A 15,508-nucleotide genomic window follows, 5' to 3' on the forward strand; every position below is an offset into this window, starting at 1 on the left:
ATATTTTGCTTTGCTAAGTTATTAAGATAAAACCATATATGTTCCCATCATATCCTTTCAAAATACCTATTTTAAAGAGGTTTCATCTTAACCTTATGGAAAGAGATTTTAATCTTTAACTCATTCATTTTATAATGATGCGTAGCAATGTCATTAGATTAAATGTGAATTATTTCTAATACACGTCCTTCTCAAAATACCCTTTTCGGAAGGAGGTTTAACCATTTCATTTTCATAATGAGGTTAAGTAATGACATTAGCGTGGTTAACAATTAATTTAGCTTTTGTAGATATCGGCATACCATTCTTTGCAACTTTTAGTAATAAATCTCATTTATTTTCTAGGATGCAACTTTGATTCATTTAGGCTCTTAACTAAATATCAATATTTGAAACTATTTGTCAAATTTTATCATAAACTAGTCAAATCTCTTGTTAAGACATTACATTAGTCATTCTTCTTCCAAAACTTTCTTTTGGTCTCCTCGTGTAGTTATCTTGAGAACATATTCTTTTGATTACTTCACTTGGTCTCTTTTGTCATGTAGATTTCATCTATTCGAGACCATAGATCTCATCTATTCGTGTATACCATCTATATAGGTATACAAATCATTCTTTCTTGCGTAGATCTCATTTACACAAGTACACAAATTTTGCTTGGTGTTCTTTGTGTCTTCATTTTCTCCTACTCTATCTTTAGAATGAATACACTAGAGATTCAAAGATAGCATATGAGACACAAATAATGATTTTTGAAGTATAAGGAGGACTATCTCATAGGTTGACTAATTGTTTTAGATTTGATAAGTGTACTTGGTGATTGACATTCCCTTAAGAGAGTTCTTCAACTCAATATCACTTTATGAATGATCATACACAAGCCTTAAGCTTGTGGACATATAATGAATCTCATCATTATAGTTGTCCATTAGATCACTTTAAGTGAATGATCATATGTTTCTATGAGCAAGCATATAAAGACGAATTTTAGAACAAGGATAAAATACGATAAAACGGGTGACTTGGGTTGAAAACCAAGCCACCATTATCCAAAATACAACAATTGTTAAGAAAGGATAAAACATTTCCATGTCGAACACGGAAATCAAAAGGTTCTAAAATCCGAAACATAATTAAAATAAGACAATAAAAAGCCAAGCTTCATAGAAGCTACTCCTAGCTTCTTGATGGTTTCTCAAGCTTGCTTTTCTTTTCCCTTGTCCTTGCTTGGTGGAGGCCCTATTTACAATAAAAAGGGGGATACATTATCACAACTTTGTATCACAATACCTTAGTTGAATTAGAAACATAAAATAAAGGATAGTCATTTACCTACTGGAGTGATCTTTCCAGCTTTAATGTCACCAAGATATTTGGAACAATTTCTTTTCCAATGTCCAACACCATTACAATAATGGCATTTATCAAGAGGACCCTTCTTGATCTTGGAAGTGCTAGCTTCATAAGTCTTAGCTTTGGTGAAAGTGGGAGCTTGCTGCTTACCCTTCTTCCCATTCTTCTTGAACTTCCCCTTGCTTTTGGTGCTTATGTTAAGCACATCCTTAGGTGGGTTAACATTTAACCCCATGTCTCTTTCGGCTTGCACATGTAACTTGTGCAACTCTTCAAGAGACACGTCCTTGTCTTGCATGTTAAAATTCACCCGGAATTGAACATATGCCTTGACTTTGGATAAGGAGTGTAGAATCCTATCTACAATGAGTTATTTGGGGATTTCAACCTTTTGAATTTTCAAGGTCTCGACGAGCTCCATTAACTTGAGCACGTGAGGTCTAACCTTTTGGCCCTCTTTGAAGTCGAGATCAAAGAATGCCGCGGCCGCCTCATATTGGACGATCCGCGGAGTTTGTGAAAACATTGTCACAAGCTTGGAATAGATTTCATTAGCGGTGCCCATCTTAAAGGCTCTCCTTTGGAGATCCGCCTCCATCGCAAAGATCAACACATTTTTTATTGCGGCGGACTCTTTGTGGCAAGCCTCATATGCTTCCCTAGTAGCGGCACTCGACCTAGCATTAGGTTCGGGTGGAGAGGCCTCGGTGAGGTAACGAAGCTTGTCGTCACCTTGGGCGGCTAGTTTGAGTTGGGCATCCCAATCGGAGAAATTTGAGCCATTCTTTTCAAGTTTACATCGACCCATGAAGGATCGGAGCCATGAAGTATTAGTGAGAGGTGTGGCGTTGGTGTTTGGAGTGGCCATTTGTTATGAGAAATAGAAGCGGTCTACAAAACAAAATATAGAAGGAATAAAACATATGTCGTTTTCAAAATAATAATACTCGTAAAAATTTAATCTAAACAAGTTTTATTACATTTATCTAGTGACCTCTACCCAACTTAGATAAATGATTCCAAGACCCAAATTCATATTAACTTGGGCACGGTGTGGCCGATGAAACCCTTATCAATATAACTCCGTGGATTAACACTTTAATCGATTCTACTTTTAGAACTCTTGGTCGATAAAATTACATTAATATTTATCTTTAGCCCAAAACACATCCGACAAGGGCACGGTGTGGCTGATGAAACCCTTATCAAAAACTTTTGTTGAGTTCAATCCAAATTTCGAATAAATGTGTCCATGATCCAAACCCACATTAACTTGGGCACGGTGTGGCCGATGAAACCCTCATCAACATGAATTCGGTGGATAGACATTTATCACCCACTTCCCCTACGTAACAAGGTTTGTACCCCGGTGTGGCCGAGTGCACTCCCTCACGAAATAGGTTTTCATGGTTTCTACTTTTTGGTAAGGCTATGTCTCAATTGATTATTTTAGCGAGAGGTCATGTCAATTTATTATCTATCACGTTTTAAGTGAACTAAAGCGGTGAACTACGATAATTCTAATTGACACGGTCGATAAACTCGATTAAAATGACAATGCATGTTTTAGTTATGGCGATTTAGCGATGCATGCAACATATAAATAAAATGCAAAACATAAATTAAATCCTAGTATGGCCTTCCTAAAATAGAAAATCTAATTAACTATTACATATTCGGAAACCAACTCCATTGGTCCCTTGAACTTCGGTTTAGGCACGCATCTCGAGGTAACACCGTCTTTATGTATCGCCTTCTTGAGTGACACCGTCTTCAAGGAACTCCGAAATAAATAAATTACATAATTTCCTATTATACATTTGTAATTAAAATAAAATAAATCTATTAAATTACAAAACGGTGACACGAGATCACAATAAATTACAACCGAATCGATATTCCCATACATTTCGGGTAATACCAATTAAAAACTAAGGCCATACTAAGTAAAATTACATCATTCAAAAATTACTTAAAATAAAATTATGACAATCATAAATAAAATGCAGCATTATAATATGTATGAACATGCCCAATTTTATGCTAAATCGCCTTTAAGGAGCCAATATCGTATATTAAACGGTTTTTACGGATTTGCGTGATTCAACCTTTTAAAATCACAATAAATTACATAAAATCATATTTATGCATAAGTTAATTACCCTAACCAACTTAGGACTTAAAATTAGTCTCCACTAACATATTGACTATAATTAACTTATATTTCTTAAATTTGTTCATTAATGGACTCAAAATTACAATAAAATGCTATAAACTCCAAATAAATCATAAAAATTTCAAATAAATTCAAAATTTGAAATTTAAACTCATGACCATTCTGGAAAAATACCATGACACTCATAATATTCAAAAACTTAGGTTAAAATTTCGAAAATTTATCGGAAAAACAATGTTGCGGTTTATCGGATTTATCAAATATTATCATAAAAATATGAGAAAAATTATATTTATTAACTTTTCAATTTTCGATCTGAAATAGGTAATAAAATGCAATATGTGACGTTTTTCCAAAGTCATGAAGTATGTTTTAGCAATTATTCACTAATTAAAGTCACTATTTATGCTATTTTTCATCAAAAATTCATAAATCATGCATAAAGACTTTAATATAGCCTATTATTTTACACACATCTTGTAAAACTGCATGTAACAACATACTAAATTTTTATGACCAGATTCGAAATTTATCTCATATTAACCTATTTTTCATTTAAATTCGATTTTTATCATGAAAAATCCATATTTCGAGCATAAAAACTCCAAAAATTCTGAAACTTTACAGGTCATCTAAAACTAATATATGTGAAAACATATCCAAAAACCACCGGAAAATTCGAAGTTTAGCTAATTTTAGTCCGAAAATGACATTTTTATCATAAAATCACATTTTAATGCCATTATTATATAAAATGAACAATAAAAATCCATAAATTAACCAAAAAATCCTAAATACATTTTAGGACCAGAAACTTTAACATGCATAATTTATTTCGTGATATATCATAATAACACAAATTTATAAGTTCTATATGTTAATCGTATAACTCGGAAAACTTATAACCGATTTGCATGCAAACAACCTAAGGCTCTGATACCACTTGTAGGAAATCTATATCTCATTACATAACATATTCATATATGTGATGATTTAATTTAGTCATAAAATTAAATGTTGATCTTATGCATGCAAACAATAATAAGAATAAGGAAGAAATCATCAACCCTTACATTGATATTTCGGATTATTGGGCACAAGTGAGTTCTCCTACTCACTTGTTCTTGAGCTCTCCAAATATTGGATGAACAAGGATTCAAGTGTAGAATCCCTCCCAAGGATTAATACCCAAGGTAACCTCTAAATAAAATTAATATTATTGATACTAGAACAATATTAATTTGAATAAAATTGACCAAAATATTAATTTGTTCTCTTAATATTTCGGCTAAGAGAAGGGAGAAAGAGGAAGAATTTTTATCTCTCTAAAACTCTTATTTTAGGTGGATGAATAGAATGAATAATACACTCATCTTTTATGTAGTGTATAAGGTAAAATTTAGAGGAAAAACCATAGTCTTTTCCTTTCACAAAACCGGGTAGAGGGAGGGGTTCAAAGGGCCAATGCATGAGCAAGGTGCTCTTCACAAGAGGCATTAGGTTTGCATGGCTAGGTTTAGGCAAAAATGATTATGTTTACCACTTAGCTTAACATAATATTTTCCTAATACTCCCCACTAATTTCGGTCCATATTAAGATAAAATGGATTCCATTTTAACTTTGTCAATTTGTCAATTTGTCACATGGCACATGTCATGTAAAATTGTTATGTATTTTTAACATATTAAAAATCAACGCATTAATAAAAATACGTCATATACAAAATTGACTTAGTAATTCATAATTACTTGTATTAAAATATTTTACCAATTATAAATCACAACATCTTGTATTTATAATTATTTATTCATTCAAATGTAATTCTTTCCTTAAACAATAATTTCATCTAAGTAATAAAACAATTCGATCACTTAGACCGTATCTTATTTAATCAAATTATAATGAGATGCGCAAATATTACTTCCAAAATCGTCCGTCAATTTTAAGTAATTTAATTAACCCGTATCGTCATACGATCAATTAAATAATCAATTAAGAGTGTTACCCTTTAGGTATGACCTAAGGGGATCAACTGATCACCACCGTCGCACGACAGTAATGTCAAACTCTAGTCAGCCAATCATTACCGATATGTGTGGACCAGTTGACAGTAAAATATTACTTTCCAATTGTATTCTTAAAATGAGACTTAAACATGTGATCATTATGATCGACAGTTGTGATCGCATTATTGTCGGAGGACACATATTCCAACACATTATTTGCGCACATTTAGTCCCCTAATTGAGCCTATTTTGCATACTTTTATAACATTTCATGACCATTTTATCCGTCAAATGCTTTCTATTTTGCTTTCCTGGAGCATTTTACATGTTTTGTAGGAAAGGAGATAATAAGGCGGAAATTCCCGTCTTTCGTGCATATTTGGAAGCTTGTTGACGATATTTGATGGACTAAGTATGAAGAGGAGGCAAGAATGATGACCAAGGAAGTAGAAATAAAGAGTATATAGAGGCATCTTAGGCTAAAAAGCAAGGATGACGAGAAGGAAGACATTGCAAGAAGAAATTTCTCAAAAACAAAACCAAGGGTTGCTCCTTTGGCTCTGAAAGTATGCTAGATGAAACGGCGTCGAAAAATCAAGTGATCTAGGCTTTTGAATCACTCCAATAGGAGTCCGGATGAGGAAATGACGTCCGTTTTACAATCCGAGTTCAAGTAAGGCATGATACAGCTCAACCCGCTCCGGTCAATTTCAACCCGCTCGGGTTGAGGCCCAGGGCGCTCATATTTCGCTCGGGACGAGCATATTGTTGGACAGAAAGTCTTCCCTTGCTACGTGAACAATGATCCGCGCATATTTTTCAAAGACCGGCGAAAAGGAGACCGGAGTCTCTCTTGAGACCGGCGATTCCCTACCCAACAATTAGCATTGTTAAATTACTATTTTACCCTTGCTTAACCTAATGATGCTCTATTATATATACCCCATTTGTAATAATCAAACTATCAAGTTTTCATTAGGTTAAATCAATCCTTCCTTAGATTAGATTAGGAGTAGATTAGAATAGATTATCATTTAATCTTTCCACAAATTACACATTAATCTTTCCTTAATTATTCTTCAAGTTTATTATTGAGTAATTCAAGTTTATTATTGGGTAATTAGAAGATTAGTGGGTTTATTGGGAAATTGACAACCTTCCATCAATCATCAAGTTCTTCTATTATTCTTTGCATTATTATTTTGGAATCTCCATAGGTATAATTCTTTTAATCCTTGTTTTAATTATTGTTTATCTTTCTTACTTGTTCATCATGTTTGGCTTTGTTAGTGATACGTGCATAATATATAGTCTTTTTAGCCTATTTCAGCACGTATTTCTATACATTTTTATACTGTTTTATGGTATTTTGCCCCGAATTGACTACTTTGGTTCGTTTTGTCCGTTTTGTAGAAATGAACGCGGAAGTAGTGGAATCGTTCTCTTTTTCATCCTTTTTGCATGCATTTAGAGGAGACGGGATTTTCCAGAGTGAGATACTGCGTTGGGAAGCGTCAAGGCACGGTTTACGAGGCATTCGGACACGGACTTGAGCTGATTTGAAGACAAAGTACTCAATCGAGCAGTTTTACCATTCGATCGAGTGGTTTTTACGTCCCAAGATGGTCGATCGAGTATTTTTCTACTCGATCCTTAAGTTGCTGGAAGATGGGTTACTCGATCGAGTAACTATCTACTCGATCGAGTAGATGTTGCTGAGGTTTTACTCGATCGAGTGGTTTTATTCCACTCGATCGAGTGGTTTCGCTGTTATGGGCTTTAATTAGCCCGTGTTATGTTTTATTTCGCAAAGACTTACTTATTTTCTTATTTAAGCACGCTTTACTAGGTCATTAGGATCTATCTTGGAATTATCTAAGTTTCCTACTGTCAAAACTTTACTGCGCTGCTTTTCCCTTTCACTGTAACCTCGTTCTCGGATTTACTTTGCTCGGATTTTGTGTTCTTTACGCCGGATTCGCTTGATTGTAATTCCTTTCTCTTCTCTTATTTATAATTAATCTTTTGTTGCTTTAATTCTTCGTTTCGTTACATTTAATTTTTGCCCTAATTTCTCTTTTATGCATTTTGTTTGTTATTTCATAATGTTTATTGCTGGGAATTTATCTGTTGTTAGTTTAATTAGCGACATGAGTAGCTAAACCCCTTTCATGTTGGGATTAGGGGATCTGCGGTAGGAATGTGACGATGTAGTAAATGAAATAGACGAATTAATTATGAGACTCTGTCACCATAGCAATTTAATTGTATTTATCGACTTAGTTGAGTGCACGCTTCTGAGTTAACCTTTAATCTGGCTAAAATTAATCCTAGATCGAAAGATTGGACTAAATAGGTCTACTATGAACAGTAGACTACCCTGACGAGAATGAAAGTTAAGTTAGTGGTATTTTAGGATAGAAAGTGGACCGAAAGGACCTTTCAACATCCGTCTTACATTAATTCGTCTGAGTCATTTACAGCTGAGTCACTGGACTGCCGTAGTGAACCGAAATCTTGACATGTCCTTCTCTATCTGATAGTTTAAACTTATTTCTTGCTTTTACAGCTCTTGCTCTTTATTTCTCTTTCCCTTTTTCTTCGTAGTTTCGAAAATAATTCAAAAAACCCCCCATTTGTGACCAAATAGACGGACTTCTACAGATATCTTACCTCCCTGTGGAGATCGACTTGACTTTCCTAGCTATATAGTTAGTTTAGTTAGTTTATTTTTGACAGGTACACGACAGACGTGTCAAATTTTGGCGCCGTTGCCGGGGAGGCAATTGCCCTATTTGTTTTCGTTCCGTTTATTTTATCCGTCTCAGGGAATTTTTATTCCTTGAGGCAGTTCTTACTCATTTTCTTTCAGTGTTGTTTATGCCCGTGTCGACGGTGTGAGTTAGTTTGGTGATTTGAACGCAGAGAGACTACTCAGGCATAGACTCCGTCTGCAGAGAAAATCACGAAAGGAAGACTTGAGTACTTTCGAGCCAGAGCTAAATCACTCTCTTTTCGAACACAGTCCGATTTCTGCGGTAAAGATGCCGAAACTTTCTAGTCATTCAGTGCCTAAAGCATCCTCTATTCCGAAGGGTTTCAATCTCCAGACTAAGGATGGGAATACATTCGACATCCGTCCTTCTTATATCAATCTGGTGGAGAGAAACATCTATAGAGGTGTGGCTGGTGAAGACCCGAGGAAGCATATGGAGGTCTTTACTGGACTCATTGTTCTACTATCCCCGCCACTAAGGGGTAACTCAAGACAAGATTAAGGAGGTTTTATTTCCTTTCTCTTTAGCCGATTCACCAGGGAGTGGTCGATCGACTTGGACCGCACACAGTGCAGGGGGTTCTGATTGGGAGTCTCTTGCTCTTGCCTTTTAAAAGAGATATTTCCCTCCACAGCGCACCAATCTGCTGAGGGCCAAGATTACCAGTTTCAGACAGGCTCCCGATGAAAGTTTTTATGAAGCATGGTCACGGTTCAAGAAGTTGGTGAGGTCTATTCCTCACCATGGTTTTGACCCATGGTTTCTAGCTAATCAGTTCTACAATGGACTGTATGACGACCACAGAGCCATACTTGATGCAGCATCTAGTGGGAGATTCCAGGAGAATACTGATGATGATAAGGGATGGTCCCTTATTGAAGAGATAGCGAATCATAGTGCTGAGTATGGTAACCCGAGGGATGGGATAAGAACAGTTCATGCAGTTGACAAGCAGGTTGTGGCTCAGCTGGAAGCCATGAATGCTAGATTTGACAAGTTGGAATTACAAGCTGCTGGGGAGCCTCAGACGGTCTATGTTCTTACCAGAGGAGAGACCATTTCATGTGAGAGATGTGGAGGTAATGATGGCCACACTACTGTTGGCTGTCTTGTGGAGAAGGAACAAGTCCTTGCCTTTCAGCAATATAGGCAAGGAGGGGGTTCCTACTACAACAATCAAGGGGCAGTCCATCCCAATTTGAGGTGGACTAGTCAAAATGTGCTCAATCCTACACCTCCTCCGCACCAGCAGCAGCCGTATGTTCCTCCACATAAGAATCAACAAGGCTTTCAGAAGCCTCCTTCCTTTACTCCTCCTAACCACGGTGCATCATCTTCCGGTGGGGTGAGTGAAATTGGTGAGCTTAAGTCTATGTTGCAAGCTTTTACGAAGCAGTGGCAGCTGAGTGATCAACAGAAAGATGCGTCCATTAAGGCACTTGAAACTCAAGTTGCCCAACTAGCCACGAATCAATCTTCAAGGAAGCAGGGTCAATTACCGACTCAAAATGAGAAGAATCCACATGAGACGGTAAACTTGATAAATTTGAGAAGCGGTCGTTCATATGAGGGACCGGAAATGCAAAAATCAGACCCAAGGAAGGCTATAACTGATGGTGAACAATGTTCTGGCGAAGAAAATGAGCTCACAGCAAAGAAAGTGCTCGATCGACTGGTTTCTGGTGGTCGATCGAGCAGATTTGGTGAAGAAAGTGGTCGATCGAGTAGTTTTTCTACTCGATCGAGTGAACAGCAAAATGAAGTTGTTCGATCGAGTGAGATTTTCACTCGATCGAGTGATGTTGATGAAGATTCTACTCGATCAAATGGGTATTTTGGTCGATCGAGTAGTTTTGATGACGGGAAGCTTATTCGAGAGCCTGATAGTGCTCGATTAAGCGATAAATCACCGGAAAGACCTCGTTCGAGAGGTAAGAAGCGTCCAAAGGATACAGAACTTGCTCCGGGTGATACTTTGGAAGAGAGAAACAAGGGACTCGAGATACCTATCACGGTTCCCTTCCCGAGGCGTCTGCAGAATACTAAAGCCAATCAACAATTCGGCAAATTTGTCGAACTTCTGAAAAGCTTGGAAGTCACTGTGCCATTCACCGAGTTGCTGACAAAGGTACCCTCTTACCTTAAGTTTATGAAAGAAATTTTATCGCGTAAGAGGAATATTAGTGATAGTGAGACCGTAGCTTTGACTGAGGTAAGGTCAGCCCTATTTCAAAATAAGTTACCTCCTAAACAATCAGACCCGGGTAGTTTTTCAATTCCGTGTCATATCGGTACCCATTTGATTCATAACGCGCTATGCGATCTAGGCGCTAGCGTGAGTGTCTTACCGTTGTCTCTAGCTAAGAGACTTGGTTTGACAAAGCTGAGTTGCACCAACATGACAGTCCAGATGGCCGACCGTAGTGTATCACGGCCACTAGGTGTAGTAGAAGACGTACCTGTTCAAATCGGGAGGTTCTTTATTCCCGTCGATTTCGTTGTCTTAGACATCCCCGAAGATGCACACACCCCTATTATTTTAGGGAGACCATTTTTGTCTACTGCCCGTGCAGTTATAGACGTCCGGGGGAAGACTTTGACCTTTCAGGTAGGGGACGAGGAACTGATTTTTCATCAGTCTAAGTTCCGGAGGGCTCCCATGCAAGCTCAGCCTTGCAATGCTCTCTCTTCTATTGACCCTATTATTGACACTCCAGATGAAAATTTGGAGTATTGTGCTGCAATTGTTACCCCTCCGCCTCAGATTGAGAGCAAAAAGGAAGAAAGTTCGTCTGTTTTCCTTGCTGCAGGTACAGATGAAGGCAATGAAGGAGCTGTCAAGGGACATGGTGCAATTACTGTCAATCAAATTAGAGATGATGACGCTACAGTTGGTGATAGAGGAGCAAGGACAAGGAAAGTTCGCGCTTATATGGATGTGAACTACTCCCCTCCTACTGTTTTAAATGATTCAAATTCAAGCTCATGGAAGTTGAAGAGGACAATCAACGTTGCTGAGATGACGTCCTCCAGTCAGGAGCCCTCCAAGGGGCTACTGAATTGCCTTGGGAATTGAGCGGGGAAATGCCCCGTGTAACACCTTGTAAAAACAGTTTTTAAATTTTCCGTTGAACTTGTTTTAATGCTTTTAATTAGGACAATTAGTTTATAGACTATTTTTAGCGTAGATTTAAGACTATAGACTGTTCCTGTGCGTATTCGGTATTTTGGATATTTTTGCATGTGTTTTTATGCAGGTTTGGGGAAGTTTTACGCAAATATAGAGGAAGACAGACGAAATTCAAGAGCTTACGCGAGAAAAGAGCTCGATCGAGTACTTTTTGTACTCGATCGAGTGAAAAATGGTCGATCGAGCGCTTCTTTTCAGTCGATCGAGTAACGCATAAAATGGGACTTCTCGATCGAGTAGAATTCTACTCGATCGAGTAACTGGATCATCAAAAGTCCTCGATCGAGTAGTTTAAAACCACTCGATCGAGTGGATTCGCAAAAGACGCAGGGAGTTGTCCCTTAAACTCTATTCTTTTGTTTCTAATTTCATTTTATCCCTAATTTTCGTCTAACACCTCCCTAATTGCGACCAAAACTCCCCCAAATCCCCATTTTTCTTGCTCAAAAATCAAATCCGCCTCCTACAAATTGTTGCTTGCTACTTAATCCTTCAAAGCCCCCTAATTTACCCTTAATTTGTGCTCATTTTCACGGTTTTAAAGAGGGTCTAGGGTTTGCGGTTTTTCGATCGAAAAATCGTCTTTTCTTGCTTGTTCTTTGAAGATTATTTGCAACTTGTAGGTTATTCTCATCAAGTAAGTGATTTCTACTTCCTCATTGCATTTTAATTTCGATTATTTTGAATTTTATGAGGAAAAATTGGAATTAGGGTTCGAAATTTTGGTTTAGTCGAATTTTTCGACTTTAATTGTCTTTATTGGCCCTTACTTGTCTTGCTTGATGATCAATCCCCATTCCTCGCTGTTGTTGCATGTTTAAATTCGAATTCTACGCAAAATTTCGCGATTAGGGCTGTTTCAGTTGAATTTTTCGACTGTCAAACGGTTTATATGCTTTCATGACTTAATTAACCTCAGTTGTTGTTAATTACTGCTGTCAATACCTGCTATCCCGTCCCCTATCGTTGTTTCCACGCTGTTTTTCGAATTTTTGAGGATTGTTGGGACCTTTGTGCTGTAAGTCGAAATTTTCGACTGGTAGGGGATTCACATGCTGTCATATGCTGGTTTTTCGTGCTGTTTTAGCCACTATTAGCAGCTGTTACCTTATCATACCCCCTACCCTTGTTACAGGATGGAGTCTAGCTCGTTACCTTCCACCAGCTCCACTTCTAGCCCATCCTTAAGTGAGACTGTGTCCCCTGCTGTTGCCACCGTCTCCACGTCAGTCACTACTGCAGCCCCAGTGTTCCTAGTTTCATTTGCAGTGCGTTTTTGCTCCGGCTAGCTCTGCTTGCTAGCTCGATTCAGCCGCCACTTCCTCTACGGTCACCACCACTGCTAGCACTACTGCTAGTCTCTCTTCAGTGGTGGCCACAGCAGCCACTACTCCTACACCAGCCGCTACTTTTACGCCTGTGGTGGACTCGCCAGCAGCCGCAGCTGCCTTCAGAGCATCCCTGGTTCCTCACACCGTTACTGCACGGGCTTCTACTTTGAGTTCCAGAGGACGGGGCCGGTTTCGTGGACACACTAGAGCCACACCAGCTCCTGTTACCTCCACCTCTTCCGCTCCTAGCACTTCTACAGCTGCCGCTCCTTCTACTTCTGGCACGGTCACAGTTCGAGGGGACACTTCCCTCGACCCTCACCCAGACTACCCGCAGGTACATTTTGTTAACGCTTTACATCGTAAGAAGTTTTATAACCTGTTGCGCTGTGTGTTTGTACCTTCCCGATTTCTAGAGAAATCGGCACTTGTGAGACTCGGCATCTACGAGTCGGTTTGTGACTTACTACGGGGCACGGGGATGGCCGGACTCATCACTATGAGCGGTCGTACCTTTTTAGAGCTGAGCCTTGAGTTTTCAGCTCCTTTACCTTCTCCTCCGGGGCACACGCTGCTGACCCCGCTAGTTCTTCAGTTTCCTTCTGGTTGTTTAACCGGACCTTCCCGATGACTTTAGAGGAGTTCGGTAAGAGACTTGGCCTCTCTTCTATGAGGGAGATTACACCTCCTAGGAGGGTCTTCCGTCAGCTTTGGAGGACCCTGGCCCGGACCACTTTTGCGGAGCGAAAGCTCCAACAGGTCCACCTTCCCCCTGTCCGTTGTTTCCTTAGACTAATAGGGAGCACTATTTTCGGCCGAAATGAGCCGAACAACATCACAAACACCGAGCTCTCCATCCTGGGCGGTTACTTGAACGTTGATTGCGAGGGTCCTTTTACCTTCAACATAGCTTACTTGACCGCCCAGTACCTTCAGAGCCAGGGGCTGAAGGAGACGGGGACCATTGCCTGCGGTGGCATAGCCACCATTCTTGCCCGTTCCCTCATCGCCGTTTGGCCTCGTGACTTGCAGTACCTCGAGGGAGAGAGGCTACTGAGTCTGGATGCCATGCTTTCTCAGCATTGGCTGACCCCAGACTACCAGACTTGGAAGATAGACGGCTTCTTGTCTGTTGACTTACCTTGTGAGACTCTCCCCCGTCTAGAGCCCTTGCCCACTGTTGCTAGGGGTACCTGTCTGCCACCACTGCCTGACCTTCACCTTCCACTCCGACCTACTCCTGCTGCACCCGCCGCCAAGAAGCGGCGTCTTGAGACCGGAGAGGGGTCCACACCTTCAGGGAGTACCCAGCCTTCCACGGCTACTCCTATCCCGACCCCTACTCCTACTACTACTACCACTCCTACTCCCAATCCCACTGACCAGACACAGACTTAGCCGGTCCTACCGGCTACTTTCGTACCACCTCCTCCCTTTGTGGCGCCCGCGGTCATGGACCAAGGGGGCGCCGTTTACGGTTTGTTGCTTGAGATCACAGCGCGTCAGGCTCGTATGGAGAGGGATTTAGCTCTTGCTTTACACCCTTTGTACGAGTACCACTTGCGGCGACACCGTCCGATTCCAGAGGGTTGGCCACACCCTTCCTTCTACAGGTACCCACCTGAGGGGTACCCGGAGTCTGCTGACGAGGAGGAGGACGAGGACCCAGAGGTGGCAGTGAAGAGAGCTCGCGCTGAGGAGCGGAGGAGGAGAGAGACCCGGAGTACACGGTGGTGGACGACGACGACGACGACGACGCTGATGGGTAGCTACTGGTCTACTCACTTCCCCAGTTTTCTGGCTGGTTTGGGGAAGTTCGCGTTTTGTATGTATTTCTTACTCTTTTATTTTGTCTCCTTTTTACTTATTGTTTTTATTTATTATTGGTTTTATATTCCCGTTCCCCCGTATATATCTGCTGGTGTATGCTGGAGGACAACGAGGGCGTTGTCCGTTTTGGTTTGGGGAGGGTATTGCATCCTTTTGAGTCTGCATTTGAATTTGTTTTGCATTCACGTTTATTTTTCAGCTTGCATTGTTGTTTATTTTCATAAAAATCAAAAATCCAAAAAAAATTAGAAAATTTCAAAAAATCAAAAAAAATTCACGTTTATTTTTGCATATAGGTTGAGTCGGAACGGTAGATTTCCATGATGATAATGCACTGTAACTTGTCATTTTACTTGAGCCTTGCACTTTATTGATAGTTATTAGCTTTGTCATACGCATAGTCTACGAGTTTCTGTTCAAATATAGCTGACTGTTTAGACTTGACCTGATAAATTGGCAAACTACTTGATAAATTCTGAGTTTTAGAGCCATAACTGGTGACATTCATGACCAGTTCATGTAGGAATTGAGAGTAGTACTCCTTGCATAGCATGTTCATCTTTTTTGCACTTTTATGACATTCAATTTCTCGTCAAATGCACACATTCGGGTTTGTGGTTGGTGTCACATGCAGGGAGGTGCTTGCAAATTTTCCCCTTTTCCTTATATTTTTCACCCATTTAGCTCCACATAAGCCAAATCTTGTCTTTTTGACCCATTAGCTACATCCAAACCTAAGCCTACCTAGTCAAGCTAGTTAGTATGTCTTTTGTGGTATGAGTTTTTTGTCTGCAGTTTGGCCCGTATTTCTTTGTTTGGAGTTGGTGGAAATTATGGAAAG

The 15,508-nt window shown here is 39.6% G+C and overlaps 1 non-coding gene across 1 annotated transcript; it reads right to left on the minus strand.

Annotated features, from left to right (window-relative positions):
• Positions 1-8,959: 8,959 nt before the first annotated feature.
• Positions 8,960-9,066, minus strand: LOC141639838 (small nucleolar RNA R71). Its single transcript, XR_012542701.1, has one exon. It is a non-coding gene; the product is annotated as a small nucleolar RNA R71 (small nucleolar RNA).
• Positions 9,067-15,508: the final 6,442 nt, after the last annotated feature.

The sequence above is a fragment of the Silene latifolia genome, unplaced genomic scaffold (genome assembly GCF_048544455.1).
Source record: "Silene latifolia isolate original U9 population unplaced genomic scaffold, ASM4854445v1 scaffold_57, whole genome shotgun sequence".
Lineage (NCBI taxonomy): Eukaryota > Viridiplantae > Streptophyta > Magnoliopsida > Caryophyllales > Caryophyllaceae > Silene > Silene latifolia.